The 27514-nt window shown below is 39.0% G+C and overlaps 1 long non-coding RNA gene across 1 annotated transcript in view; it reads left to right on the top strand.

Annotated features, from left to right (window-relative positions):
• The window catches only part of LOC117822947, a 50364-nt gene that overhangs the window by 4925 nt on the left and 17925 nt on the right, over positions 1–27514 (top strand). The window contains exon 2 of the long non-coding RNA XR_004633284.1: positions 18236–18321. This is a non-coding gene — a long non-coding RNA (uncharacterized LOC117822947). The remainder of the gene's footprint in view (positions 1–18235; positions 18322–27514) is intronic.

Genomic DNA, 27514 nt, shown 5'->3' with positions numbered 1-27514 from the left:
GGGCATGAAGTCACCTGTGACCTGATTTAAATGTCCATGAAAGCAATTTCTGATATGTGGAATAACATAGACAACAGTAGCAAATCCTCACATAGGAACTGTATCATTAGTGATTTTTTGGAATATTTACTTAAAGGCCCTGTGAGGAATTTTGAACTGGCTGAGAAACAGACTGAGAATGATACCGATGCCTCTTTATGACCTTCAATAGCAAACAAGATCATCAGCAGCTACACTGACACTTTTTCTGTTGTCATTTTAAATGCCTGAAACCACCCTGAGGGGTAGGTGTCAGACCAGATGATGGACATCTCTCTTCAGAAACAGCCTTTATTTGACTGTTTTCATGGAAAGTAATCACATTGCCTGATGAAGTTGATTGTTAAAAGACAACAGCATGAGGTTTTTTTGAAAACACTACTTTTTGCATTTTTAGGACAAGAGATAAGAGGTATCGCTTTGTCCACAAGGCCAGAATTGATACAAAACAAAAGTTCCTCACAGCAGCTTTAAAGAAAAATACCACTAAAAAGTTTGAGTCATTCATTTATTTTTCTGTCGACCAAACAATTGAATTATCATTACAAAACACACTTTTAACCACAAAGAATGTAGTTAATAAATGTAGTTCAGCATTGGCAAGCAGCCACTTGTGCATTTTAATGCAGTCGGGAGCAAATCAACTTCTACATGAAAGGATTTACCTTGCTCCTAGTTTTACTTTTGACCGCTCTTGTTGGTTAAGTCACAATTTTGGAATAATAGACAAATGTGATGTTGCAAAACAAGAATAAACAGACACAAAAGGAGAGAGGGGTTAAATCAACAAGAAAGCAATTTGATAGTGACAACAGCAGTGTCAGTGTGTTGTTGCCCTGTGTGGTTATGCAATTCCAGGAACCCAGCTGAAAATTTATTCAGCCATTTTTGCTGTTTATGGATCCATACAGGCAGGAGACATAATTTTCCAGGGATGCATGAAGGAGTCCGCCTCCCTACTGAACATGCTAAAGTAATGTCTTGAAATGACAAGTACACAGGTAGTGTTTTTCTGGATTAAGAAAAATACCAGTTTTTCCTTGAACTTTTGTTTTAATAATGCATTTAAATACATTACTAATTACTAAACCAAACTGTAGACTGTTTAAAACCCACCAGCCTGTCCCTATTTTGGTATGATCACCCTGAGGAATATTTATTTTCACCCCTCATTCGGTGGTTTTCATTACTTTTCATTCTTTTGTTATCCCATAATTTCCATTGAGATTTACCAAGATACAGAATCACAGCAGTCCTCTGAAAAACTGGGGTAGTTGTTGGATGTAGCTCACATAGCAGCAGTGCTCGTTTTGTCAATAACAATAGCTTTACCTACCCACAGTAAACAACGCCATGGGACTGGCTGGAGGATTACAAAGGATTTGCCATGCTAAGCCACAGAAACCCGGCCCAGTGACCCCCTCATGTCTCCTCCTCCCTTGAACACAGCAACAAGCAGCCTTATTCTTCTGTCTGTTTGTCCCATCGTGGCGTTGCCATTTGACCCAAATGACTGATTGTAGTGCTAGGATAAAGTGTGGCAAAGGCTTCAAAATGAGAGTGATTAATCTGCACTTTTTTAAGATGATATTCCTCTTTGCACCCTGCTCAGGCAGATGTTTTTATTTATTAATTATCCAATGCTACTTCTATTACAAGACTTAGAAATGATTTCATGTTGTGAAGCTTCAAATTAAGTAATTAGTCTTGCCATTTTGGCAATGTTCTAACTGGATTTTATTGATCATACACCCGTCAAAGCTACTAGCAGCACATTTTATCAGATCATCAGGGCAGAAGTCAAGATATTTTTTTCAAAAACATTACTGTTATTTACTTCCACGCAAGCTGCACTGAGTAAGCCTACAGCTCCTAGAACTAATATGAGATTTGACTGTCATTATTACAAGCAGTTTTCTCTAATACCAATCCTGTCATGTATGTCCCAAAAAAACTGGATTAAACAAGAAAGAGTTTTGATTAGTCATCCCCATATAACATAAGATAATGTTTGATAGCCTATGAAACATTCTTTTGATGTTTTATAGTCAGGCACTGCGGCTTTCGTTGGAAAAAAAATTGCGACTCCACAAAAAAATCTGTCATCCAGATGGCAGACATAACAAAACCCATGCCACATAACATTATAGAAGGAAAGTAAGGCTGTCAGCAAACTAAAATCTGATTTAGCCTCATCACTTAATATGAGCGAACATTGCTTTAAGTTACATTTTTAGACAGCTGGAAAGCTAATTCCATCAAAGCTGTGGGATGGGGACATTTGTTACTGACACTTCATGGACATTTTCGCTGTCAGCCCTGATCATACACTGAAGTGACTCAGCACAGAGCAGTCCCTGACTTGACTGTGTTGCCTTAACTCAAACTGACAGTGTTCTAGCTCCTGTACCTTGCTGTTGGCTACTCTCCGGGAAAGCCAAAGTTTTCCCTTTTTTTTTTACCCACCATTGTCATCAACATGTGCAGCCTGAATGCATGCAGAAACCTTAGGAACACTATCACACAGAAGTAGAACAACCAATGAGGGCAAAGGCTTATTTTGTTTTATTTACTTTTTCTTTAATTGAAAAGGGACGTTGTACAATAACCAATGGTAAGACAAATGTTATTTACAGGAGGTAGACAAAAAGGCTAATTTTCACCAGCAGTCCCTTTGCCAGATGTTGTTTGGAATCTGAGAATTACAAATAATATGTTTAAATGAAAAAAACAAACAATTCAAATGCAATTTAAAAAAAGAGGGCAGAGAATATTGGTTTGTGGGTTTAATTACATGATATAGATAGTTATGGTGAGTAAGTAATCCATCAATATTGACATTGTTGGTTCTCAGTTCTTAACATAATTAAATAATAATTGGATGGTGACTCTCTTTACTTCATTTTGGCACTGAATTCCACTGATATGATGCTTTGCAGGTAGAGAAACTCTGGCTAAATGTGGTTCTCCAAAGGGGGATTGTGCAGTCTTCCTGTCTACACTGCTAGTGGTTATGTTTGTGGTAGTTTTGATGATGGTAGCAAAGCCATACTGACTCTTACGAACTAGACAGACATGTTTGTTTGTAATGATATTTTCCCACCCAAACAAACATTACTTCTTCAGGATATCAAAATGATGGAAAGTGAGTGGTTTCCTGTCTAAAGTTTGAGAGCTTGTTCAAACAGTGTTGCCAGATTGGGTGGTTTTTGGTTGGGTTGTGCAGGTTAAAAGGGGCTTGGGCTGGTGGACATAATTTGGGCTGGTTTTCCATGAGTGGGTCAGGTTTTTAATGTAGTATACATTTCAGTATGTTAAAGATGTGTATGAGGAAAACAATATTCAATGACATAATGCCACATCTAGTTACTAAGCACATCATTCAAGTGGGAGGAGATACTAGTTACTATTATTATAACACACACCCAACTGCAACATACATCAGCGTTGTAGACAACAAACAGAAACTTCTGTGCAATGTCAACGTCATCTCCTAGTGCTGGACTTAGCGTGAAAGACTTGTGTTGATCATTCAGTGGTGCAGAAAGTTACTTAGCAATCAGACCAAGATGCTGAAGTGGGGAAAATACAAAAAAGCTATATAGACACAAAATATTGTTGCTGCATTGACATGAAAAACAAAAGATCTCTGCTGTTATTTTGTTCTGCTCTATCAGACCTCCCGCTTGTTAAGGAATAGAGATGCGCAGCGAATGGAGGGTAACATTTAAGGCTGATTTATACTTCTGCGTCTCCCCTACGCAGCAGGGGCTGACACAGACATGAGCCCCACATACTTGTGCCCACATACTTGTGCCCACATACTTGTACGTCGGTGTGTTCGTACAGCAATTCTCCTCTGAAACACTTGAGGGCAGTGTGGTTTCTCTGATAGTCGGTTGCCTGCTTCCGGTCCCGCTACAATCTCTGTTTACTTTTCCACAGAGATTCAGAGCGTGTTATGTTAATCTACAGCTGATACATGTTGCTGTTTATCATACAGACATGATTACATGAAGAATAGAGAGGAGGAGATGAAATACACGGCCGATGTGCGGCCGATGTCCGGGATCCCGGAAGTGCTGTAAATGCAGGAAAGACAATGCCGCCGAGCCGACCAATCACAGGGCTTGCAGTCCGCATCGGCTCTCCGGGTAGTTACATCATGGAAGAGGTGCAGGTCAGCTACATGCGTAGGCCTCGGCATAGGTACGGGAGCTACGCAGACCCCCGGCGTAGGGTACGCCGTTGATTCAACGCAGAAGTATAAATCAGGCTTAAGTCCAGAAGGTGGACCGGGAATTGGTATGCTGCGATGGCTGGAAGCTGCTGTTTGTCATTATAAATGTTATTTTATGTTTGCTTTGGATATCAGTACACCTTCATAGTGTATTTTATGGCAGTTAAAATAGCATTACAGAACTTAATATTGAATATATATTTTGAGATTTTTTTTTGTGCACTCTGGCAGTTTTTCAACAGCGTTTGGGCTGGAAACTATCAACTCTATCTGGCAACAATGTGTTCCAATATTTTTAGTGGTTTTAGGGATGCAGTGTGTGTATTAGACCAACCTATCAAGAATCATTGATTGTAAGAATATATAGCTTCATCAGTTGATGTAAAGTTTCTTTTAAACCTGAAATTTGCTAAATTGAAATTATCTTTATTACAGCTTTTTTGTTGTTTTTGATGCCAGTATGAGTGTGTCTGAACTCCTAGGTTTTTTAATTCTGACACCACTTCTAACTGTTTTGTGATAGGCAGTTTTAATTCAGCCAGAATATGACCATCAACATTTTCTTTGTTTGTTTGAGTCCAACTTCGCCTGCAGTTAGGTTTAAGGTCTATGACAGAGCCCTCCAGAACATGTGCAGAATGGGATTCATAATTACCATTTTCTGCAAGTTGTGAGTGGGATAAGAGGTATAATTGGATGATGCTGATAGACTCTGTGGAAGAACTGAAGTTGAGTTGTTTAGGCAGTAGGATGTTATGACTGCTAGTGTCAAACGCTTTGTGATCAAGGATCACAGACTCCACAATCATGCATTCATTCATTGATGCCTGAAATTTTTCTTGAAAATAGCAAGTAGCTGTTGCTAATGAGTGACAAGCTCTGAGCCAAAATTGCATTGGGTATAGTGGAGGGGGACTTTTGTTGAAGTGATTGCCAAATTCTTTAGCAACCAATATTTGAACTACTGAAGACAATATAACAAAGTGGAAACCATCTTTGAGCAAATTAGGTATTGATAAGAGGTGTTAGAGGGTGAACTGTTGAAGAATTGATCTCTTTGGATATACATGTGTCCATTAAATGTCCTTGAACTTTGAAGATATGAGAGCTATGACTGTGTTTGCAACCTCTGGTGGAGCCATGGTCTTAGAACTAGTGCTGGCTCATTTGTTTAGATGGTACGTACATCGATCTGTTGGATTGTGAAACCTTTAGGTATAGTTGCTACTGAATTTACAAAACACTGATTGAGGGCCTGTGCCCTGTCAGCTAGACTCTGTGAGATTTTGTCATTGATCTTCAGTTAAATGGGCTTTGTGTGGTGTTGACCTGATAATGTTTTTATCTGGCTCCATATGTTTTTAAAGTAAGTAAATGTAAGGAAGAAGTCCACCTTTGCTTTACTCAGCTCTCATAGTACCTATAGTCTCTCAGCATTGTGCATTTATGTCCATCATGGGATAGTTTACATTTTGTGGTTATTTTAATAGCAATGTCCTGTTCTTTTATAAACTTTAGGGTGTTGTTGTTTTCCCAGGGAGAGTCTGCTTCTTATGTTATTTTAGTTGAGACATAGTCTTTCTGTACGTTTTGAACAGTTATTCCTGAAGCACTCTCAATCAGGAGATTGTCACAGGTTATGGTCTTTTGGGTGACTAAGAGGTGAGTGGGACAGAAGTGGGACTCCCAACGTAGTGGAAAGTTCAGAAAAACAAAAAGAGAGTGTTAAAAAAATGTGCAAGCCAACACAAGGAAAACAAGTCTGGAGAGCATAACCAAACTAGGATGGCAATTGCGGTCTGTGGTAGTTGGAAACACAGGTGTGTATATATTATAGGTTAGACTAATTACAAATAAGACACAGGTGTGTGTGGGGGGAAAAAATAAAGAACAATGCAGGGAATAACATGATCCTTTATAAAATAGCACAAAACTGACAAAATAAAATGGGAAGAGTATGCAAAACACACATACATCTTTCTTTCTTGTACTGTTTTGGCCTTAAATCATTTGAGCCAGATTGAAACCGACAGAGATTTGCTGAAGCTTTGTCCTTAACGACTTATCCTCTCAGTTTGACTTAAAGGCATCCATTACAATGACCTCTTTCTTGAAGTCACATTAACATGATATCTTCTTGAATTTGTCATTAAAAAAGATAAAAGTTAGTTGTTTGATCAATAAGTGTAAAGAACATAAGGCAACAAGATCACATTTAAGGTGTAACATTTTAGATAATTTGCAATATTCCCACTGAATTTAAATGCAGCAGATGGAGTCGCTCATAGAATCCCACAATGCACAGTGCATGTTATTTTTTCTGTATATGATGGGGGGCAGTTTTTAGGTGCTATGAAAATTGTTAAATTCCATATAAACTACTTCTTAACTTTTTAAATTATAAGTGGATGCTAATGAAACATTTTTGCTATCAGCTTGGCCATTGTTTACTTCCGCTTTCCAAAACTTGAAATCCAGTGACTCCTGGCCCAGCATGCTGCAACACAGATCCAACAGAACAGTCATAGTACATACTTCCTTCAGACACAGTATGCAGTACGTACTGCATACTACATTCGTAGGTAGTATGTAGCATGCTGTTTCGAGAGTCGAGAGCAATGTGTGTCTCTTTGCAAGCATTAAGGGCCTTTCCAAAACTTCCTCTACACCTTCTCCCTGCACACTTCCATTCCATAGCTTTTGGGGGACGAATTGCTTTGTTGCACCAAGTAATGGATTGTTTTGTATTCCTGTTGTGGATAGCAAGTAGTGTGAGTGGGAAAAGATGAACCCCCAGGATTTGGATTTTTCAGCTGAGACAATGTTTGGGGGCGGGGGCTGGCCAGTGGCCTAATATGGAAAAAACACACCAAACAGAGAAAAGTGGCTCTCTTCACAGCTTTCACTGTGACAAAATATACTCAACAAGACTGCTGGTTCCCAACACCTTTTATACTAAGCTACCTGATTTCTGGCAATCAGGCAGGAGCTTTACAATCAGTGCCACTTAGACTCAGGTGGACTGAATCTCTCCTGACCTATTCCTTAACGAGGCTCAATGATTGAACAGTAATCTGTAAAATTCACCTCCTAAGAGGTCCAACCTAAACATACTTTTTACTAAAGAAGTAGATTAAGTAAACATTAACTTTTCTGTTAACCATGAAAATAAGTTTAAGTCATATAAGAAGATAAGGATAAGGAGGAAAACTGAACCCTTTAAAGAACAAACTTTGAACATGTAAAGTAGGACTGTCAAAGTTAATAACTCATTAACTTGACAGTTAACACGTTGCACAATGTGTCTGTTGTGATGGTCCATCATTGAGTGTTGAGCTGATTAAAAATGCATGGGATGTTAAGTAAACCAGACTGACAAAATATGGACACATCATTATTTTAGCATTATGTAGTAATGTTATAATTTGGTCAATATGTCCATAAGTTGTTGCTCATCAGGCTTGAGTTTGCCATGTTTGCTTTTATTTAAAACATTTTTCAGCATGCAATATCTTTAAGGTTATTCTGGATAATTTTCTTGACAGTGTTTCTAACGGTTTTGGATTGCTGCAATAATAATAACCTTTCTTTTGCATAAAGCAAGTATCCAAGTCATCCTCTTCAGTTACATTTACAACAGATTACAAAATATGTGATTAATATGCAATTAATCCCGAGTTACCTATGGACAATCATGCAATTTATTGTGATAAAAAATAATTGTTTGTCTGCCCTTATTTAAAGTGTGACATTGATATCATAAACATTAATTTAAGCGAGATAAATGTACACCTTCCTCTTGACCTCAACATTTATCCAGAATGAATTACAATGTGGGAGACATTAGGCTCCATGACATATATCATAGAAGTCTTATCAAGGTTTCCTGAAATGTGTGAGCCGCAATTAGATTTTTCTTACCAGAACGAATGATTAGTGGTAAACTGGTATGACTGGAGGGCTGGACACAACACAGTATTCGGGCTTTCTGATGTTTCATTGAATGTATTCACCTCAAAGTGCTGTGGTCAGTTTACAACTGGATCTAGTAGAAGCGTAGGGATTCATTGGCCCTCTCATAGCAAGACCTCCTTATCAATAACAGAATGTGGTATTGATATTATATTAATCTGGCTTTTAAATTGGAGTAATTTCCTTTTAGCCCTGGACCTCATTATTACCATGATGACCATTGTTTTAGCATCATTTCTACTAATTTTATTTTTATTCTATCTTCTTTTTTGTTTTTATTTGATTTTATCTCTGTGTTATTTATTTGATTTTATTTATTTAATTGATTTATTTAACTTTAACTGTTTTTATTTTGAAGTATTTCATATCACATTCCTCTACCTTGTTTTAGTCTTGTATTGTTGTATCTATTGTCGTTGTTTTCTGCCTCTCTTCTTTTGTGAAGCACTTTGGGCTGCATGCTTGAATGTATGAAAGGTGCTTTATAAATAAAACTTAGTTGAGTTGAGAATACTTCTTGGTTAAACTCTTGGTTTCAAAGTTTTCTACTCAGGAACTCGATCGGTCTCTCTTGGCCTGGTTCTCCTTGCACAAGCACTGGAGCAGGGAGCAGAGCACAACTACCCACACAGATTTCTAATAACAAAAGGCAAAACTGCCTGCCTTATTTAATGGCCATATTCTTTGTAAGGAAAAAGCCCATGACTCTCGGTCTCCACTGCTGCACAGCACTCTGTTGTCCAATCCTCCACCTCCTGTTGTTTTCATTGCACATAAGATTTTTTCCCAAGACAAAAAAAGTCAGAAGTGTCTAAACCACCAGAAAATAATTGGCTAAATGTTCAAATATTGGTCCAACTGCCAGCTCTTATGGAAACTCCAAATATTTCAATTAAACCAGTATTAATCATCAGTTTCACACTAGGCTGGGGGGAAGGCCTTGTCTTGTTGTGGAATATAAGTTGCCACTTTGGCACACATGCTGCCTCTGCTAGTAGAAAGTATCATGCAAAGTAAATACATTCTTGATTAGAAGCTATTATTTTCTGCCGAATGTTTCTTTTTTTAGACTTTTTAGAGCATGGCCTGAAAAAAAAAATTCTTCTTCAGCTACTATCTTTCATTTTTTCCACTGTATCTCAGTCACACACCCAAGCTGCAGTTGGAATGCAGACATTTGATTAGAGGAGTAGCATCGCCAGGGATGATTGACAAAACCTGCAAGAAGACTGAAAGTTTAATCTGAGAATTACAGAAAACAGTTCCAATAGGGTTGTGAAATAATTTCCAATGTAACACACTGTCCTGCTCTTCAAATATAAATGCAATAAAGTGAAAAAAGGTATTCCCCAAAATGTCAATTTTTTTTCTGAAAGTGCTTTTCCACAAATTTGATACAAGCCATAGACTGTATAAAATATGGACGTAGTATCCGAGACGTCTCCCATCTGTTTCTGAAGCGCTGTTTTGAGGCTAATGGTCGGAGGCAGCCATATTCAGTCCCTCCAGGATTTCGCAGGATTTGTTTGTGATTGTTGCGGCCCAAAAAGCCTGAATTTGCGACAGCTTTTTGAAAAAATTGCGGTGAAAGTTACGATTGTTTTTTTTTGCTTTTTTCCCCCCAATAACATCTCAGGGGCAAGTAAATACGCTAAATTACAGTTGTCTTTAGAAAACATTCTTGATGTGGCCACTGACTGTATTTTGATTCTCTTGATTCAAAGAAAATTTCATGAAAGGACTGTATTGCACATTTACGACGGTCCCTGAATGCACCTCGCAGCGACTGATGCACAGCCAGTTCACGGCACTCTGAAGTGAATCTGCATCTTTGATGACAAGGAGTTGATCCAAACTTACTGAATGTGTCTGATGTTTCACCAAACTGGATTAAATCAAGCTGTAGATGCAGAGCTTTTTACGGTAACCACGGCAACAACGTCAAACATCAAATAGTAAACAGACGTCCCCCGGTTGTGTCTTTGTCACTAACGCACACCGGGGGTAAAAATCATCAATGAAGATGAGACAGATGCATGGAGGTGAGGAGAGCTGGTTCATACAGCACACCTGCTGCAGGTAGAGACCAAGCTAACACTGAGCCCCTCAATCTATAAATAATAACGTTGTCATGGTCACTTGTCCTGCCTGCAGTCCCCTCTTTTCACCCGTTCTCTGTGCGTGTTTTGTTGTTGAAAAGTGACGATCAAGGGAGGACTTACATTTGTGTTCCAAGGAAGTCAAATTGATGACAAAACCGATGACGTACAGGGGCTGAGATTAAGGTAATTGGTCAAATTTGCGGGAAAGTTGCGGTGATTGTAAAAAATTGCAGGGCCGCGAAAAAATCGCGCTAATTGGTTGAATTTGTGTTGATAGTTGCGATCGCGAAATCGCAACTTCCTGGAGGGACTGCATATTGCTGCTGTCACGCGATTGTGACGTAAGGAGGCGGAGTTTGAGCCTCCTCGCCAACAGCTACAGTGTTCCCGCCTGTCAATCAAGTCCGCTGTGCCTCTCATTGGAAGACTTGTAATCTCAATATCTTCAAAATTGCCACGTTAGAAAAAAATTCACCCCCTCACAGTGAGAGACGATTGAGAAATGAGCTATCCAGACTACACTTGTTTTTTGAACCAGGCTGTAATGAGGTTTATTTCTGCTGTAAAGATCTGCTTCTTTGAATTGGTGTGTATGTGGTTTCCGGTACTTCCAGAGCCAGCCTCAAGCGGATCCTCCATGAACTGCAGTTTTTTAACACTACCGCCCTGGACTCATATTTTTAGACCGGAGGTTGCGGCTTGATAAGAGCAAACAGATTTAATGGAAGTTTGTGTCTACTCTGGTAAGGAAAAGGGCACAGTTTTTCATAAGTAAAAGATCTGATTGCGCTTTATTCAAGTATAATCTCATCTCTTTGTAGACGTTGGTGGAAATAGTGTGTTGCTTCATGAAAAAAAACACGACAGTTTGGTTTAAATACACCAAGATATACAAACATCATAACATGTTTTTAAATGTTTCACTCAATATTCTGTTATCACAACAGGTGATCTGCCACATGTGAATGGGATTTGTGAATGATCAGTGTTTCACAACATTAAGAAACTAAGAATGACATTGGCAGCAACCAGCAGCACATGATGTTGAAAACAGTGGTATGAGTCCAAGTTATACTCGGCTATACTAGGCTGTCAACTTTCATAGTTAGATCTTTCATGTGCAGGGAAAATGTAAGGGATAATGTATGGTTAGCAGGTTGTTATGGGGAAAAGAATCCAGACGGAGTGAGACAAGACCCCAACCTGCTAACCATACATTATCCAGCTTATTACCCAGCTACTAAATGTGTCTGAACTCTTTTCTGCAGATTGATTTGACATGATCAGTTTGCCTCTAGTGTTGCTCATGTTCATGAAAGTTAATAACCATCGTCAAGGGGTTGGGACCAATCAGAATCAAGCATCTTACACAACCGGAAGATAAGTAAGACAGCCGGGTAATAAGAATAATTATCAGTGACATAAATGACTTGAAGCATAATTCAGAGATCCTCCGGGAAGTGCAGATATGGTGACCCTGATCAGGTAACAACAATGTGTCTGAAGCATTAGCCCAACGTAAACACGAGTCATTGATGACAGGGGGTTATATATTTGTTGCCAAGTCACTGACTTTGCATTTCTGTAATGACAGTTTGTTTCCTGCTAGGCTAATATGACCCCTATTAGTTGAGGAACCATAAGGCAATCAGGCTATGTGCTGCCAGACAGCATAGGAAATGAACAGGCAGGAAAGGAGAGATTTAGAAATGGTGAGCTGCTGCCAATGAGACAACCAGGGGAAATGAGTGGAGAACGGTAGGGAAGATGAGTCATATCATTGCAGCAAACTGAACCCCTTTTGAAATGCCACTGCAGACACAGGAATTAAATGATGTTTTTACCTAAATTCCATAATGGAATAGATTTTAGGCACTTGTCTCTCTTCTTTGTGAGACCTTGTGCTTTTCAGTTTGAAAAGGGAGTTTTTCTTATATCAGATATCTTGTCCTGCTGAATGTTGCCAGTGTGTTGACCTCTCATTTAAGTATCACATATGAGGACAGGTAACATATGCAACATTATAAACAAGTTTGAACTAAAATGGTCATAGTGACACTATTGCTGTTGAGCAGATCCTTATCTTCAGCAGCAGTTGAGTGTTACCTGTCTTTTCATGTTGCTCTTTCCTTAGAAGTGGGTAAGTGATATTTATGCCAGAAGGTAACCACATGGCTTCAGTGGTGCAATGTTTTGGCCCAGGCTCATATCCTGGTGACTGTACAAAAATAGAGATACACCACCGCACATTTAGAATACCACTGAGAAGTGGCGCTTTCGCATCAAGGACCCGTGAGGCCCGGCCCCATCTGAAGGCACTGTTGTCCAGAAGATGGGCATATCTATTCAGACACAATAATGTTATTAAACTTTAGTTAGGAGCACTTTGAGTGTTGTTTACTTCATTAAATGGTTGCAACGTTTTTTTTTTCGTTTTTTCAATAAACGTTTTTTATTGAGTTTTGAAACATACAGATGTTCGACAGGTTCTTTGGAACTAAATTAAGTAGTGTTGTAGTCAAGACCACATTAACTGAGACCAAGACAAGACCAAGACATTTAGGGATCGATTAATATCAATGTAAAATCATGATGAGAGTAAACAAAATAAAAGACTTCTGTTTATTTTATTTAAGTTTGCTTTAAGTACAATCAACAGCAACAAACAAGGTTTGATTTTGTCTTTGATGCCTTTCTTTTGGCTCTGTGAGAGCCTTTTGACTCCTTAAGTTTTGTTTTTGTCATCGTTAGTTTAACTTTCACTTTAGATTAGAGTTAAAACTGTGTTTTCTGTTGCCTGTGATCTCAGGAGAGCTAGGAGGTCGTAGATGAGCAGGATTATTTTGTCAAGACGTTTTTTTCTCATTAGTTGTGTGCATTTTCTATTTTCTAATATTTGTAGTGTTTTTATCTGATGGGTTATCGGTGTGACTGTGGTAATCCTGTAGCAGGTATTTGTATGTTATTGAATGTGTATTTATTGCTTAATGGAACGACTCAGCAGTCATCTCTGGGCACGGGCACACAGTCTCTCCTCCTGTCGTCTGTCTCCATTCATTAACGCCTGAGTGCTGGGGGCGTGTCACTCACCGTAGCACCGCGGGAGTCGCGGCAGTAACAGGTGAGGACAAAACGAATGCATTGAGAAAGGGGGGGTCCTCTCTTATCGCAGTAATGACAGGGACACAGAGTGCATCAGTGGGGGTCTCGACCTGTCTTGATATAAAATACGGAGTTTGCCCAGTCCGAGACCGAGACAACACCAACTAAAAATGCTTTAGATTCCGAGACATGAGAGAGACCCTAAATAAGCGGTCTGGAGACCAAGACCAGTCTCAAGCACTACAACATTAAAAATAAGAGTAGTTTTAAGTAAAAAAAACAAAAACAAAAACGAAACAAAAACAAAAACAAAAAAAAACAAGAAAGGAGACAACAAGAACACAACACACTAAGCTTGGCTGTTCAACGAGTTACACAAAGAAATAAACACAGCATATCTTTGAGGTAACTATAGCACATTATACAGAAGGGCGATTATATAGAAGGACAAAAGAAGGAAAACCGGTCAAGTATGCATACGTGTAATCTGCACACATACAAGAATATGTAGAGACATACACATAAAAGAGGGATGTACACATACCACTACCACATGGTTGCAATTTTTAACGTACTGAATGCAAGTTCTTATCCAGAAAAAAAATTAAGTGTGGTTTGTTTTTCTGCCTCATGCTGCTCTTATGTTTCTGCTTGATGCAGATCAAAACCTGCACTTGCAATGTTTGTGGACTTTGCAAACTGCTGCACATGCTTTGTGCACTGCTACAGTACTACAGTATCGGAAGTGATGCATAACAACCCCAGAGGCATTCCCGTAGGTTGATTTGACCAGTGCAAGGGCAGACATTGTGAAGGTCATGCTAGCTCTGCATTTTTTAACAAGAGATGGATAATTAGTCATTTTACAGAACAGTGCTTAATAACAAATCTTGTGGACTTTTAACACTTTTCCATTTGGGCATAAAACAGGAATAAAATGTTGTACCAAATCAGCCAAATGACCACAGGTGTGGTTCAAAAGGAAAACTTGGCTAACTCAGAAAAGGCCTTTTCTGCTTTCAATGTCTTCTTTTTGGAACAGAAATGGTCTAGACTCGGCCTGGATTTTAAGACTTAAAACGTTGTCTAGAAAGGCCAGTAAAACGCTGTAACTGTGCCTTAAATGTCAGTCTCATTTATTATAATCTGTTGTTATGTTGTTAGGTATTGGCTGCTGCTGTACTGAGCCCAAGGTATGGGAATGCCACTGGTTTGACACACAGGGAGTCGCAATGTGATTTTGATGGACTTATTCCTGCTCTGTATGTGTGGGTATGTGCTTATGTGTGGGAGATGTCACCATACACAGGATACCTGAGGGAGCTGGTCACCTTTCTGCAGTACTTAAAGGCACTATGAGGAGATTTTAACCAGCTGAGAAACAGACTGAACCCAGTACTGATGCCTCTTTATGACCTTCAAGAGCAAACAAGACTATCAACAACAACACTGATACCTTCTCTCTAGTCATTTTAATGCCTGAAAGTGCTCAGAGGGGCTAGGTGTCAGACCCATAGACTATAAATAATGGACGTAGTATCCATGACGTCACCCATCTGTTCCTGAGCGCTGTTTAGAAGCCAATTGGCGGTGGCAGCCATATTGTAAATGCGGAACTCAAGCAGGCATAGTGTGACATAAAGAGGCGGAGTTTGAGCCTCCTAGCCAACAGCTATGTGTTCCCATCCAGGAGTCAAGTCAGTCATGTCCTTATTTGGGCAAAAACTCGTAATCTTAATATCTTCTGAACCGTCATGTTAGAAAAAAATTCACCCCCTACAGTGTGTGCCGATAGAGAAATTAGCTACATAAACTGAAGCCGTTTTTTGAACCAGGCTGTAAACATGTATATTAATGCTGTAAAGATCGTCTTCTTTGAATGGGTGTGTATGTGGTTTCCTGTGTTTCTGCAGCCAGCCTTAAGTGGCTTCTCGATGAATTGCAGTTTATAACACTTCCTCATGGGCTTCATATTTTGAGACTGGAGGTTGTCGCTTGGTCAGACGATGAAATTGACATCTCGCTTTAGAGACAGTCTTTGTTTTACTTTTTTCATGGCAAATAATCACGTTGCATGATAAATCTGACTGTTAAAAGAATACAGGATGAGGTTTTTGTCTGAAGACACTACTTTTGCATCTACAGGACAAGAAATAAGAGGTATCACTTTGTCCACAAGGGGCGTCATAATCGATCTAAATCAAACGGCAGCAGACTTAAAACTCCTGTATGACCGTGGTACACAGTTTTTAGCAGCCTCTTGTATTGACTTTCATGTACAGGCTGTGTGCCATCATAAAGATTTTAGCTACATTTTGAACAGCTGCAGCTTTCGTCTAAATACAAAGCTGTACAAACACTTGTAATTGAATAATTAAATTTGAAGGGAACAATACCCAGTCTGTCTATTCAAACTGGTTTTATTGCTCAATGAACTGCTTCAAATACATAATTCAGAAAGAAGCATTAATGGAGGCTAATGGCTACAGATTTCTCATCTTGCAATGAGTGAGGGCATTCAGGTGAGAATAGGTTGCAGCCAACATTGTATGTATGCTCCATTAGGACATCTCCAAACAGCTTTTAGCCCCGTTTTATACTTACGTTTTAAACCTTATTTGGATCTTTCTAGAACTAATAAAATCAAGTCAGATTTTTTATTTCTGTAGGTTGCTTGCTTGGAGAATGTTGTTGATTCAAGTAGCCCAGGTAAGTAAAGAAACCGTGAGCACAGGTAGCATAAGGGGAGGAGATTTCAGTCAAAAATAGGTGGCCATTGACAACCTTTTAAGCACAGTCAACATCCTGTTAGTTGACTAATCATTGTCTGTATTGTGTCTCTTAACTCCTAACTGTGAGACCATCTAATCCTTAATCCATCTAATTGCTTTAACCATGGCACTCCATAGCCTGAAAGTAATGCAATGTAAAAAACATTTGTCTTAACTTTGAAGTGTATTTAAACATGTTGTTCTCCCTGTCTGTCTGTACAAGTAATACTGCAATTTTACAGCAGCTTGCCTGTGGTGTTATCTAATGTGAATCAGAGAAGCCACAAAATTAGCTTCTCTACAGCCTTTGAATGATTAAGAAATTAGAACATTTTCTAATTGACTCGAATAATTAACTAAACATTTCTAGTTCAATACCACTATTCACATTTACGCAAACTTTTTCATCTATCCTCTGCGTCCTGTCAGTAGGAAGGAAAGATTAAACACACTCGTAGGTTGTCCCAACGATGAACTCAACCACCTTCCCTGTAAACTTTTTGGCCTTTATGATCTCTGAAGGATATTTATCCTTCCTTTTAAAGTCTTGTGTGTTGCTCTGTTGGTGCAGCAATTCATCCTTTACTTTTTGACTTCTGTTGAATCTTTGGCTTTAAATTTCACATCAAATTGTTAGTGTTGAACTGCAACCACCTCACAAAATGATCGTACTACATATATTGCAAGTGGCTGTTGGACTGTTTTTACTTTACAGTTGAGAATATTGCCACGGAGTTGCTAATGCTAATGTAACACTGTCCTGTGTCTGGTACATGTTTTTGCCTTTTTGAACCATGTGTCCCTGGATAGTTACTGTAAAGTGCTGTAAAGCAGTTGTTGTCCACATCATTATTATTTTCTTGTTAAGTTGAAACAGCAAACTCAGAACACTCGGATACACTTGCGCAGTCGTTGTTAGTAAATTGTGGCAGCTGAGGTGATTGATCAGGTGAGATAATCAGCTCAAGTGCTGATCACTGGTGAATAAAAAGATGCCCAGTTCAGATCCGATCTGATAGTTGAGATCGGGATCAGGACATCCATAATTATTGTATAAGAAAATCATATTATTATTTTGTTTTGAGGTCAATTTGAACATACTTCATTCTATATGTAAATATTTCACCACAAATCTTCTCAAGAAACTAATACTTTATCAAGGACCCATTAAATTTCCCTGGGACCAGCTCAAATCATTACCCATGGGTCCCGGGGATTCACTACATTGAAAACCTATCAATATCACCGCTTGTGTGTCTAACTGAAAGAGGGAGAAAGGAGGCAGATAAGGCTGAGTCAGGTGCTTTAATCACCTCATTCTACCTCTTTTGCCTACCTCCTTCCCTTGAGGCATCTACTCATCTCATTACAGACAGGGGGGAGTGCAAGGTGGGGCATGCATAGACCCTGGCATTAATTATTGAACTTTATCGTATTTTACCCCCAGCTTCCACTCCGCAGTCTCTGATAACCTTTGCATAAAGGAGCAGAGGCCAACTCCATGTCGTTGTGTGGTTGGTAGAACACAGTCATATTCAGACTTCATTTGGGGTTTGAACTATTCAGGGACTGTTTTAAGTCAATGATGTGTGTGACATGTTTTCTACCCAAATGGGTAAAAGGCCTGATTTTATTGGTTTCTTTTTCCAGGCATTTTTCTTGTTTATTTTTGCTCAGTATGATATACAGTCATTTAATTGCAGTAAAGCAAATAATTATTAAAGCTGATATTTGACTCCATCCACTGTGTTTTTCATGTTAACTGAATTGTGCTTTGCACATTGTTCCTGCAATGCATGCTTAATTTGCATCGTTCATTTGGTGACAAGCTGACAAGAGTTGCTGAAGACAGTATGACCAAGGCATCTAGACAAATTGAGGGTGACTTGGCTATGATGATGAAAATCTGACTGTTCTCTCCTTCTGTGCCCTGCCCCTGTCCCTTTCCTTTTGCATGTGTGTGTGTGTGTGTGTGTGTGTGTGCATCTGTGTGAATGTGCTTCCTACAGGTTTGAAAAGTCAACATCATACCCCGAGCTTCCAAAGCCTGCGAGCAGGAGAACGAAGACGCTGTCAGGATGTTTAGCACCAAAAGGTCAGTACAATGTCACTTTTGATCTACTTGTATCTGCATAGTTAACAGCAGAAATCTTAAGGCAGTTCAGAATGTCTTGTGTTGTTATAGGCTGACATTTATGGCCAGCCATGTTCCACAAATGACTTGAGACGTGAAAACCGATTGATGTGAGGAAAGGTGACTTTTGATTTCAGGTCACAACAGAACTTATATTACCCTTCATTATTTGTTGGGTTGAGTATCTTTGAATTGGTATTTGCAGCCACAGCAATCCATACCCCAGAAAATCCTTTAACTTGAAGTACAGCCTCTGCGGAATTTAGGATATCCAGTTAACTTCTTTTTTGGCTTTATGTACATTCTTCATTAATTACTTCTACTTTTGTGAACGTTAACTGCAAGGTAGAAATGGCCTCTTGCTTAGCCAGTATGTGGAAGGTATGTTCAAAGCAAACATGTTGGGGTTGTTGTTTCTGTTGGTTATAGGGTGGTTAGTGCTTGTGGCAGAGTTCACAGATGGGAATTGGCTCTTGTTTCAGTAACACAGGGTAATTTGTCTTAGGTATTGTATTTCATTAGTTATACGACAGTCTATTTTAAATCAATAAGGTTAAAATATGCAGAAACATCGTCTAAAAACCTGATGAGTCATACAGCCAGTTTTACCATGAAGTTGGCCTTTCAAGCTCAATTAAATACAAAAAAGATAAGATTTTCTTATTTACTGGTGAAATAAAATTGTATATATTGCCATGCTTTGTATGTGGATAATAAACTGGTGAGGGTGCTTTTTCCTGGGACTGCTTTTGCCTTCATCTTTAGATTTTTAACTATAAATTAAATTTTAGAGCCCATTGCTCAAAATATGAAATCAAATGAACACAACGTATAGGCTACTCTTTCCCTATTAATGCAAATTGTGAATATGCTTGACATTTTACACATGGCTATAGCTACTAATGGACACATGGCTTAATGCTCAATTTTAGCAGTCATACTTAATACTAAATATTTCTGTATTCCTGCACCTAAATCACATTGCCAGCATTCCCTCGTCATTACTTCTATCTTTTTTTCTACATCTACTTCTGTAAGAACAAAGACTTCCTGTGCACAGCTGTGTTTCTTTTGTTTCAGAGTACTGCAATCTTTCTCTACAATGTCTCATGTTTATACCTGACCTTTTCTTCTGAAATACTCATCTGTGCTGTACTTCCAAGCACACAATCGCTAAGTTGTTCGCTCTAGCCAATCCCTTATGTAACAGTGCGTCATATTAATGGCAACAAGATCCACAGTGCAAGAACATCACAAGCAGATTAAGACTGACATTCACCTCTCAAGTCCTGACTTCCGTTGACACTGAGAACTGGAGGGATTGACTATAGCATGGGGAAGCTTTCTTCATGTATTGTACTCATAATTGACCTCAGTTGGAGAGATTTCACAGATTCAGCCTCAGCGGGTCAATAACTCATCAGCTGACCATTTCTGTGACAAACCTGACACCTCTTTTCAAACACACTGAGGCAGATTGGGAGCTATAACCTGATTTTGATTAGTACGAGCTGTCCTGCAAGCTCAACATCAGATATTTTCCACTCTTTGTTGGCAGCCAAAATAAGTGACTATGGTAAAGGAAAAAAAGCACATGATTTGGATATTGTTGCTGATATGTTGCATGCTATGACTGATACAGTCGCAGACTGTATAAACTATCAGGGTTTGATTTGAATCTAGGTTCCCAGTTGAAATCAGTCAGCATTGTGTGGGTGTCTCTAGATAACTGTCACAAAGACTCAAGTTGGATCATCCACTCGGAGCTTGCCGTTTGTGAAAACTGTTGTGACAAGAACAGGGAATAACTGTCATGACGGCAACAGCTCAGGCAAAAATCTTGAAGAGCTGGTGTCAAGGTCTCAGAAACAGACAAAGAATGGCTTTCAGTGGGTGCTCTGATAACATTCCCCAAAACAAGATGGATGGACTAAGTGGCAAAACTGATGCTTGATCTGAAGATTGGCATTATTATCAATTCACATTTGAATAAAAAAATTAGATAGATAGATAGATAGATAGATAGATAGATAGATAGATAGATAGATAGATAGATAGATAGATAGATAGATAGATAGATAGATAGATAGATAAACAGTTTTGTACCACACTTAATTGTGTGTTATGCTTGATAAAAACAAATCACAGCAGTGTCTTGAACCATTGGAATTTTTATACAAGTCTTGCCAAAACCAGTCTTACTATTTGTGTTTTTGTTGCCTAAAACTTACATCAAGATCAGAGAATAAGGTAGCAAAGCAGTTAAATAAAATACAAAAATAATATCCAGGAGACACAGTTGCATAGTGACACACTAATGAAAGGTACTTTCCTCTCATAGCTGATTCCCTTCTCTCTCGATGACTCTTCACAAATAATCCAAATAATGAGAAATAAAAGAGGTTTATCTTTCTTACCCCGGGCCCTGTCCATGATATGATGATATGTAATGTATGTCCTTAGCATACTCTTTAACCATCACATCATGGTACCCCCTTCAGTCCTGTATATGTATGTGCTCAGTACATATACAATAGGTCATATCTTTATAATTAGAATATTTTTATCCAGTAAAAGCACAGTCATAATAACAGACTTTAAAAATATCCAATTTAACATTGACCCCCCCCTCCCCCCTTATCCTGACCTCCATAAAGAGTAAGTGGATATCTGTCTGACTGTTCTGAGCCTGTTGATTGACATCAAGGGGCCTTGCACTTGATTATTTATGTATGTGGAGGGAAGAGAATGGTGTCTGGGGAGTAGAGTCCATTGCCAGGATGTGTTAACCCCCTGCAAAGGCCTGCAGATCAAATCATAATGAACAGGCTGCTATCCACATGCCACACACATACTCTCCTTGGAGCAACCTTGAAGAGTGTTGCAACACTGTGGCTGTGACTCCACATTCAAAGACAAAACATGATATAGAATTACATTTTCAATCACAAATAGTCAACAAGCTAAAGCAAGTATGGTTAGATGATATTGAGAGGGAGTAAAAAAGAGAGAGCAAAATGTATGAGAACAAAAATACATATCGGAGAAATAAAACATGATTTCTAAAGCATAAATCAACATCCACACAAGGTTCCAGATTTATTTTTGAAGCAGCTGAATTATTTTGTAAGCAACAGAAGAAGCAGAGGATGTAAGACGTTTCCATGCTCTACCTTTAAACAAGCACATCGTTTCATATAACACCACCATGGTGAATTCCAAGGTCACTACAGATGCTTTTTCATGGTGCTTTAGCATCCCATGCCAGTGCACCAGGTTACACTTCAGAGTCTTATCTGGAGAGGAAGTCGTACACACAGTGAAGTGCAAGTAAAGGAAGGTGAGTTTCAACATACAAAAACTGAATGTGATAAATTACATACATGCTTGCAGGCCTTGGTATGTCTGTTGGTGCTGTTGCAGCCTTGGTTTTGATGAGCGTGCAAGCAAAACAAGTGATGTGTTCAGTTTTACGGCTAGGAGTGTCAAAGTTACTCTGGACCAGGCGCTTGGTTTAGTTGTGCAGGCACAAGCAGCTCTTCGATCAGGCAGACTCCAGCAAGTCCTGGACATACAGTCAGCATAAGCAATCAAGCTTGAGAACTGCTAGACTCTGCTAGAAAGTGATGAGGGGTCTCTCTGTCGATAATGAAGGAGGGACAAATGTCACTGAAAAGAGTTGTTGTTTTTCTCTTTTTGGTTCTGAGCAGAGTTAGTGTGGATAAAGCTTTATCAGTGTTTGTGCACTATAACATACAGTATGTTTTTAAGCTCCTTAAATGTGCTAAATCAACTAGGACCATGAGTCAAATTTAGAAGTCAATATGTAAACCTGCATTGTCAAATCTTACTGAACAAGTCATATTTGATCTATCATGGGGCATTTTTGAGTCCAGCTTCTGTTATTGATGGTGGTTTATTTGACTGGCTCAACTACTCTATTGATTTTACATGCCATTTAAAGAATATCTGTAATTAAGATGTAGAGTTGCTGTGGGTGTTGCCATAGATAAAATAACACAGCTCAGCTGTGTTTTTAAAGTAGTCTACTATTTGCTTTTCTATTGTTAGCCTGCCTAACCTCCTGTTCTGTAGCTAGCTGTTAACAAGTTCCTGACTGGTTTTACAAAACTGATCTAGTGATAGTCAACTTAATGGGGGTTATTGATATTGTGTATTCAGGAATCACCTGCATATATGTCCTCTTCTTTGGTGAATTTGTGTGTCTGCATATGTGCCAGCTACAGGAAGTTATAACCAATCAGTCTTTATTTGAATAGTGCCAAATCACAGCAAACATTACCTCAAGACGATTTTACAAACAGAGCAGGTGTAGACCACTCTATGTTAAATTATTAACAAAGACCAGTTCCCTCTTACTGACAGGACTCTTATCTCATCTTAATCCACCATGAGCAGAGCACCTCGCAGTGTTTCGCTAGTTACAGGGACAAGGAAAAACTTCCTTTCACAGGCAGGAACCTCGAGCAGGACCAGACTCATGTTAGACAGCCATCTGCTGAGACCAAGTTAGGATTCGAAAGAGGGATAGAGGAGAAGAAGAGAGAGTCAGAGAGAAGGAAGGAGCTCAGGGACTCCAGAAAGGTCTATGGTTAGTAACTGTTCTAAACAGATTCTCTCACAAAAGCCTGCTACAATTTTGATTTACAGAGTCACTACTTCAAGCCTCCACATGATGACGCTTAGCATGAATAAGAGTGTGTGCTGCGGTAGAGTACTCTTTGAAAGGAAAGAAAAAGAAGAAAAAGGCAATGGTGCAAGGCGGAGGATTAATAAACAGCAGAGAAAACTAGTTAAAGTTAAAAATTGCACTAGCAGCAGTGAACTCTAAGTGACAGACATGCTGTCTGCGTATCGTTGGCATGGAGACAAGTCGCTGTATACACGTGCTGACCAGACCAAAACATATAGTGAAGGAATAACAGTTCGGGGGCCACAAATAGGCGTCCGGCGAGCCGGATGCGGCCGGGGGCGCCTATTGAGGGCCTCTGTTAGACCATATGTGCAGTAGATACTTTGTTTTACTTGGCTGTCGTTCATGTGAAATTGATTGACAATGGTTTGTAATTCCTGTGAAATGGATTCAGTGCAGTTAATAAATTCTGAATTTCTTCAGTGACACAGATATCGTGACGTATCGTAGATGATATTCTTGCAATATATCGATTATCGCAGAATCGCTGTATCGTGATAGTATCGTTATCGTGGACAAAATCTCGTGATAGTATCGTATTGCGAGGGACCTGGTGATACCCAGCCCTAACAGGCAGAGTTAAAGTAAGTGATGAGGGGGTTGGGGGTGAGATAGGATCCCACTGTGTCAGTGTGCCAGTTCCCCCGGCAGTCTAGGCCTATAGCAGCATAACTAAGAGCTGGTCCAAGCCTGAGCCAGCTCTAACTATAAGCTTTATCAATAAGGAAAGTTTGAAGTCTACTCTTGAAAGTGGAGAGGGTGTCTGCCTCCTGGACCCTGATTGGTAGATGATTCCAAAGTAGAGGGGCCTGATAACTGAAGGCTCTACCTCCCATACTGTAAGAATCAGCTGAAGGACAAGACAGTAATGTCATTGTCATGCATACATATGTAGTTCACTACAAATATGCATTCCTGTTATCAGCTTGCTTCATCTGCTGGTCCCCAGCAGTTCATTTCAGATTGAGAGAAAACTAGCTGTTCTTCAACTGTGTTGTGGAAATAATTAGGTTATATGGACGCTACTCCAATACTTGATAAATAAAACAGCTAAGCAACTGAAAATCTCTTTTTTTCAGACATCATTGATGCAACATCCTTTCCTTTTAAACTTAAAGTCTTAAATCTCTAGCAACACTGACCCAAACAATGTCATTAGAGCGTAGTTAACCCGATTTCATCATTTCTGGCTTTATTCAACTGTTACACATAGTAGTAGTAATTATAAAGACCTCTGAACCGGTGTCCAATTCCAGGACTTTCTTTGTTAATAATATTAATGGATTATTTTGTTGGCTACTTTTCATGTAACAGAACATGCCAAACATAGCTCAGGCGTGTTATTGGCCCAAAGTTGTTCTTGTGAGGATGTTAGTAAATCCAGTAGAAACACAACTTTTTTCTGTTATTTTTCAAATGAAAATCAGTCAAGCAGCTGTACATTCACCCACAGTATTTTCAACAGTAAATTGCTAACTTTAACTTTGTAATGTTGCAAGCTGGTCAGGTCTCCTAGGCCAGGATGCAGCTGTCCTTCCTGAGCTCAAAACAATTCAGCACAAGACAGCCTACAGTGCTTCGGTACAGCTATGAGGTCACCAAGCCTGGACCCTGGTCATTTTACAAAAGAAGACAGCATAGAGTTATACCAATCAATGTATAAAGCGTTAAATGGCTTTTACTTTGAAACGACTTAAAGTCATGGTCTGACCTATGCTGCCTCTGATTGGGTTGAGCTTGGGGGGTCAGATTGATGTATGACTCATGAGGAATGATTATTGGTTAAGGCATGTTATAAGGCTGACATTCCCCATTGCTGAAGAGGAAGTGGTTTCTGTCTCTTTGATGTGCATCAACCAGCATCGACAGAGGGCTCAGGAAATCATTGATCCAGACCTCCGGCTCAGAGAGGCCTTTATGCTGCTGAGGTCAGCCCGGCAAGAGTGCTTGTAGGGTGGACATCCTTCCCTTGCCTCTGTTCTTTTCACTCTACACTGAACACATCGTTCAGGGCCAATTTTAATTTTTGTCTCCCAATTATTTCATTTTTTTATTTAACGAAAAGAAAATGGTAATCAAACTCATTTTGAACTTTCACTGATTCCATTTTGAACACGAAAACGGAGAACATCTTGAATTTCAATTTTAGTATTTTAGAATAGAAAATGAAATAGAAGCCTTGAAAATTATACAGTAAGAGAAAAACTTCTGGACCTCACTAATTTCAGAACCCTGCACCCCTGCTGCTGTCCCATTGTACAGCTGTGCACCTTAGCTAATCAAAGATAAAGGCTCTGCCTTTTTTACTTATATCTACGTTGTCATTTGGCTTTATTTTTAACTATGTATAAAATGTATTGCTTGTATTTCTACGCTGCTTATAGCTAAATGGTGAGCTCCACTTTTGTATTGTTGTGTGGTTTGAAGTAGAGGTGCAACGATAGACATCACACACCCACAGTCAGACACCTGGTGTCACAGCAGCAGAGATCCAATCCTGCAGCATATCATCAGTGTGATAGATTCACACAGTGAAAGAAGAGGACAGAAAGCTTGCAATTTGCAATATTTGTAAGTACAGCAATAGCAAATGTTAGCGAGAGCACACAGCCAGCCAGCACCCCATTGCTATTATTCATGAGCAATGAAAATATCAAAGCCACTGCGAGGAAATAATGGCGTTCTTAGCTTTGGATGATCCGCCGTCTTCTGTAGTCGAAGCTATAGGCTTTAGAATTTTAATAAGTTATTTAAATTTAAAAAGAGAGGATGTGACATTATGATTGACAGCTGTGTTGACCAATGTGGGCTCCCAAGTGTAGTAGCAACATGAGAAAATGTAACAAACACTGCTTGCCTTAGCTCTAACATCAGGCAATCTGTTGGCTTCAAAATTCACATTGGGTGGATATTATGAAGTGATGCTGTCGATTCTATACGTCAAAGCCACGACCAATAATTACAAACTTCTAATGGCTGATACTAAAAAGGTGACCCATATTATTAATGCTGGATTGCATACTGCTCCTTATTGTTTTGGAGTATGAAGGCCTTTTTAATACATAAATGTAAGCAGTTTCTATCGGTTGTTTCTATGGGAAAAAAATGTAAAGTTGTAATAAAAATAAATGATAATAGTAATTATTGACTGATGATGTACTGGACCGATTTCTACCATGCATCCCTACTTGTATCTCCTTCTGATTAACTGTGTGGTGCAACCCACAGATGTCGACCTCTTGCTGGAGGTGTAAATCTGTAAGAAAAAAAACAATCATTAGAATGTTTGTTTTTTAAAAGGGTTGTCCTGCAGTTATATCCTTCTTACAACTGTCTGCTTTGACCTTTTAGGCTAAAGAGCTGTATGATAAAAGCAAACACAGTTTGGGGGAAGAAATTACTTTGGAATACACTAAACTTATATTACTATAAACACAAGCTAGGGTTTTATGTTGATCTTTTGTGTGAACTGAATATAAGTGAATGTTAAACTTTATGAAGCAATTATTATCCTCTTTATATTTTAAAGTTGTCGTTTTAATAGAAACTCTACTCAGTGTCTACAAAATGATAGTGTTTGAGAAAAGCACAAATTCATACCCAGAGCCTTGATCATTCCATTGGGATCCTTTATTCATCACATCGATATACAGAGGCAGAATGTCACATAGTAAAATTGGTTAAAGTTAGCCTGCAGGCCATTTGCAACAGCTAATAAAACTTTGATGCAGCTTTATTCAGAACTATAATTTACAGGATTATGTTCTAGGCTCCGTTTCCAACTTAAAAGGCAAGCTTTCATCACTGCTGGGGGTATCAGGCCTAGCTGCAACACTCCCTCCAGCAGAAAGGTTCGTAACAGTTGGGTGCTTGGCTTTTTCCCCATCCTTACATCAGTCAGAAGGCCTTAAAGATATCAGTTATTTTTTTCTAATCCATATCCTTTTATATGTGTCCAGTCTGCAAAAGGGTTCTCCAACAAATTTGCAGAAACATGATGAGCAAGAACTATAACAAATTTGCACACTTGGGAAAATGTTCATAAATAAACAATGTGGAACAATATTTAAGAAAATGATGACCATCAAAATGACTTGGCAAGGACATATTAAGCTATTTAAATGCACAACGTTAACAAAACAATGTACCATAAAAAACTAGGCTATAGGAAAACTTAGCATTTTGGGGTAAAAGTTTACCAGGAAGGTGGCCAGAGGCAGTTCCATTCCAGAATTCTTTTTTTAAAGTAGAAAGGCTTTTTAAATCTTTCTGTTTCTCTCTACCTGTTTTCACCCAGCCCTACTGCTGAATGGATTGTGTTAGCTAAAATAGGTGCAGCAGCTGGTGCCTCAGGGGATTGCTGACAGGAGGTGAAAACAGAGGAGGACTCGTATTAATGCTTTATTTAATTACTCACATTGAAACACCAGCAGCGGTTCT

The sequence above is a fragment of the Notolabrus celidotus genome, chromosome 12, assembly GCF_009762535.1.
Source record: "Notolabrus celidotus isolate fNotCel1 chromosome 12, fNotCel1.pri, whole genome shotgun sequence".
Classification (NCBI taxonomy): Eukaryota; Metazoa; Chordata; class Actinopteri; order Labriformes; family Labridae; genus Notolabrus; species Notolabrus celidotus.
Note: the sequence above shows the minus strand (reverse complement) of the source record. Positions and strands in the feature narration are given on the sequence as shown.